The sequence below is a fragment of the Canis lupus genome, chromosome 22, assembly GCF_048164855.1.
Source record: "Canis lupus baileyi chromosome 22, mCanLup2.hap1, whole genome shotgun sequence".
Taxonomy (NCBI): domain Eukaryota; kingdom Metazoa; phylum Chordata; class Mammalia; order Carnivora; family Canidae; genus Canis; species Canis lupus.
This window is the reverse complement of record NC_132859.1, coordinates 47,648,564-47,654,067: the sequence shown is the minus strand read 5'-3', so window position 1 is coordinate 47,654,067 and position 5,504 is coordinate 47,648,564.

Genomic DNA, 5,504 nt, shown 5'->3' with positions numbered 1-5,504 from the left:
CCTATCTCCACCCTTGGCCTCAAGCACCACACTAAACTCCAACACCTAAGTACATAGAAAAACCCTCTTCACTCTGGTAACTCACACATGCCTCAGGGCACCTCTCCCTCACTGTACCACCTTTTTGTCTCAATTGCATTACATTCATTCTGTAGATTTACATCATGAGTCATCAGCTGTAATGGTAACATACAATCTCTTCCCTTGGGGTGCTCCAGTCCACTTTTTCTATAGGGGTTCACTGTGTATCACTATAGACCATGTCCCATGGCAACTGCATAAGCATAATTCCTCCTCCACCATAGTATAAGTTCTATTTTATTTATGTCTGCAGCTTCCCCTCTTCAGGGCCTTGCACATGGCTCAAGAAAACATTTCCTCTATGGCAGTGACTGATAGGAACTACAGGTGCTCTTTGAGTTTACTGACAGCCATATCATGGACTACTGTGAACAGAAGGCATTCATATAAGACCCAGATTTTCTGAGATTTCCCTCCATTTAAAAAATTTTGTCTTATTTTCACAAATCTTGAATTCCATATTAAAAATTTGGTGACAATAGTGTTTTACATTTCTCTTTATGTGAAATATACTGCTCAACACAGGAGTATCATTTCTACTCTAAACTCAAAGCAAAATTCATTTTTCCCCTATATTGTACTTTACTTGTAGTTGTTCCAATTCATATGAATGTAAACAAACAAAAACACAAGTTTGATGTCTGTGTTGTATCATCAGTAAGACTGAAATCAGTGCAAACTCTTCTCTTGACCATCTCAAAACTCTTCTTTTTTTGTTTTGTTTTGTTTTGTTTTCAAAGGTCTTCTGCTGCCAGCACATCTCATCAGCAGCTCTGCAGTACTTTTGCTAATGCATGCCTTGAGTACTGGGGATCAGAGCTTTCTAACCACTGGAATAGAATTTTCAGAACCAGGAAGAGAAGGAAGGCCATGATAATTGGAGTTAATGATAACTGTTTCATGTAAAGGTTTTCTAAAGTCAGACATCTGAATGTCCTACAGGACCAAGGTTGGGATGGAAAGAAGTATTTTTTCCCCTAAGCCCCAAAACTGAAAACTTACTGAGGTTGAACACTTCCCACAAATCAATGTCCTAAAACCAAATATCTTCTGCTAAATATGGAAGTGGATATGTTTCAATATTCATTTTTCCCTCTCCCAAATCTCCTTCCCTTCATCCTTCCTATCACTCAGCTCCTGCTGTCCCTCTGATCATCAGCTGCACCTCTTTCTTTGCAGGACTATAGCACTGAAGCAGCACACATTTTAAAGCAGAATTTAGGACTTGACACAGAGGAAGGGATCCAGCTAACTCTGTGGAGAGAATCTAATTAGGTAGATGGGATTTGAGAAGCTGAAGCTTTTCTAGGACATCTGGCTCGCCCTTCTGTGTAATGGAAGTTGTCACTGGCCCTTTGCTGGCAGCTGAGGCACCAGGATGTGGGTGTCACTTCTTATTTGAATTAAATGCTGCCTCCAGCATGACATGTCACAGGCAAACAGGAACTGCTGGGTGCCCAGGCATGGGATCTTTACCTGAAGTCTCTTTCAACTCAGTGACACTATAATTTTGCACAGGGAGAAAGTTGTCACCTCAGCAGAAGAAAGAACTTCCTGAAAATCAGAACTCTCAATCACTAGGTAGACTCTTTAGTTGAGTACTGGGATCTCCACTACTGGCCAAGGACAGGCAGAGAGGTGGCTTGGTGGGGAAAGCAAAGATGGGTCTACCTCTGAGCCTGAAGACTTGCTAAGTTAACTCAAAGCTTTCAGCCTCAGTCTTTCACCCACAAGATGATGGATATTATATTCATTCAGTCACATATTCAATAAATATTTATTGGGAATCTGCAGTATACTAGGCATTCTTCCAGGGATGAGAATAGAATGATTAACAAAAGAAGTGAAGTCCTTGCCCTCAGGGAGCTTGCATGTTAATGAAAAAAGGCAGAAAGCAAGCAAATAGATACTTGGCTGTGCTAATACTGGCAATAAGGGATAGAAAATGGTGGTGGAAATGCTGCCAAATCTGTGGAATTAAGTGAAATTAAATGATATTAATAGCAATTAAATGAGATAATAATGACCACCATTTATTAAGCATTTTTGGGTTCCTGGCACTGTGCAAAGCACTGTGCCTTAAATAAACCTCGTATCAATAAAAACCTATATTATTTTGTAGACCCTGCAGCTGAGACTTTGAGTAGCTGTGTAACTTGTCAAGTAAGCCTAGCTAGTTAAAGGTAAAGCTGGCAATGGAATTCAGGTGTGAGCATCTGGCTCACAACAGGTACCCATTAGTTATGTTGTTTATGGAATTTGTTAATATTTTTATAATATTGAGCTATGACGAAAGTTATTTGAAGTTAATTTTTTTTCATTTAACAAATATTGCCTATGGCATAGTGCTAGAGGCTATGATGCATGTAAGGAAACATACAATGCTACCTGTGCTTTGTTCTACATTTCCATCTAATGTGGAGAATGCTATCTTGGGAGAAATTAAGTTAAAGCAGCATGTGACTCTGATATATAATAGTTCTAGACAACAGAAGTCACTATTACCATGGGCAGCAGGGGGAAAAAAAAAGGAGTCAGCAATGGGGTTCTCTGTGGTCAGGAAAGACGTGGGTTTGGGTGAGGTCTTGAGGGGAATAAACCTGCAAGGCTCTGGTAGGAAGTAGAGAGTAAAACAGATGGGATGGTTTGTTTGCAAAAATTAATGAAGCTTCAGCAAAAATTGGAAGCAACCCAAAAGTCCATCAAGAGGACAATGGCTAAACAAATGGTAGCATATTTGCCCAATGGGATATTATCCAGTGATAAAAAGGAATAAACTACTAACACATGCAACAACATTGATGAATCTCAAATGCCTTATGATGGGTAAAAGAATCTAGACACAAAAGAGTATGTATGGTTTGGTTCCATCTGTATGAAATTCAAAATTAAACAGAACAAATCTATGGGATAAAAGTCAGAAAAGTGATTCATTTTTGAGTGTGAAGGAAATAAATCAGGAATGGGAATTAAGGAACATTCTGGGCTGATAGAAATGTTCTGCAGCTTGCACTGTGTGGTAGTTACATAGGTGTATGCATGTATAAAATGTCACTGAGTTGTACATTTTGCTGCATGTAAATTAAACTATGGTAAGTCAAACACAATAGAGGAAAAGGTTAGGGTTGGAATACTCTTGATCAGAGATTGGTTCATATAACCAAGACAGAGATCACCAAAGGCGTTTTGGGGGAAAAACAAAGTTTGGAGTCAGTTACCAGACTAGTCCTCATAATAAAAAATACAGGAATTATCATTTATCCTATGAACAACAAGTAGGCTTTGGAGTTTTGGGGTAGAAAATTAATAAGTGATGTTTCAGGAGGGCATCTGTCAGAGATCTGAGGTCTAAGGTGGAGGAACATAATCTGGAGGAAAGAAAGTGTTAAGGGTCTACTGTGTGCTAAACTGGCATTTTCATAATTTGCTGGTTGAAGGAGATAATGCTCAGAGAACTTGGTTTCCCTGGGTCACAAAGCTGATCATTATAGGAGCTGGGATTTTGGATTCCAAAGCTCAGATTTGTGGCACTATGCTATTGTTTTTCCCAGAAGTTCTGAAGTGAGGAGACAGGCTGGTCTATGGAAGGGAAGAGAGAAAAAGATGTAGGTACATAATATTGAAAAGAAACATAAAGGGACTTCCAATGTGTGTGGATGTAGCTATATTTTCTTTAGGTTATCTCAAATGAAGATTAAATTTCCTTGAGCAGAAGGACACTTCTGGCATGGTATGAAGATTCCATCCACCTTGATGAAGGAGGACTAAATCTTCTGGCATTTGAGACTATATAGAAAGTTGTCGATACAGCTTCAAAATGAATAGAACAAGAAATATACAGATATTTGCATACACTGGGGAGAAATTTTGACTTCAGGGATAGGCTTCTCAACTGGGAATGTGGGGAGTTCCTTAATAAGATATATAGAGGCAATCCTAAGTCTAACACAAAAGGGTGTGAATATTTCATCTCTCTCTCTCTCTCTCTCTCTCTCTCCAAGGTTAATATAACATAGCTTTTTTTTGAGGGGGGTGGGAGAAGGAGTTGCTTTTTAAAATTCATTTTAATTCCTTAATTATAACCTGAATTCATCAACCTAGAAAAATATTACATTGAAACAGAGTCCTCCTGGGGGCACTTGATGGGATGAGCACTGGGTGTTATGCTATATGTTGGCAAATTGAACTCAATAACAACAACAAAAAAATAATAATCTTTTAGTTCAAAAAAAAAAAAAAAGAAAGAAAGAAACAGAGTCCTCCTAACTGATTCTAGTTCTCTCCAAGGATGTAACCACTATTTATATTTTTATATGTATCCCTATAATATGCTGTGTATTAACATACACATGATATATAATATAGACATGCAATCATTTTTGGTGGCAGTTTTAAATAAATTCTTACAAATTTTAAGGATTCTATAGCTTTCTTTTTTAATGCAACAGTATGTATTGGGGAGATTTTCCCATCAAAATATATAAAAGGACTTCATTCAATTGTAATAGGGGGGTGCATTGCTTAAGATGAATGTGCTTTAGTTAACTTAATAGTTATCCCACTTACTGTTGTTTTTATAAGAATACCTGCATGGAACCTCCTTGTTCTATGCCTCCATGTGCATATGTGGAAGTACTTTTCTCGGAAAAATTCTAAGAAATAGATTTATGGTTTAAAATGATAATACATCTCTTAAAATTTCCCTCAAGCATGGTTGAACCAATCCTGATGCCTCTAAGCAGCATATAAAATTGCCTGGCACACTTTACAAATACCCTATTGTATAATTTTCTTGTGATCTGTGTTTTTCTTAGTAATTATATTATTATATCTATTATTACTGATGCATAGAGGACATAAATCTTGCCCTGCCCAAACTGGCAATCAACATCTCTGTGGTTTATGGTAAAATAAAGAAGGTAATTAAGAAATAAAGATAATAATGAAACTTCCAAAAACACAAAACAATACATCACAGAGTAATGGTCATTTTTGATGACTTTCTGATATTTGTTGTGGGCTTCTGTTCTATGATCATAAAGTCTGCAGAAGTGAGTTGTCTCAGTGGTGTTCTATATGACCAAGAATCTCCAATGGATTCAAAGGTACTTCTTTTGACTATAGGCAGGAGGATTGCCCGGGAAGCAGCATGGAATGGTAGAAACCATCACTGATGGGGGTGCTGAGTCTGGCATTTTCCTAAATCCATTGGTCATTCTGGCCACTCTATACATCCTTTTTGAGCATTAGTGCCTTCACTTGAGTAAAGGAAAACCCCCAAATGTTCTTTATAGATGTAAATTTTCATAGTTATAAGAACCAGTGAAATATGTATTTGAATAGGGCATTCTTTTTGCACAAACTTCAGTGGGTGTCAGAATTACCAGGAAAGTTTGTAAAATGTCAACCTCCAGGTCCCACCA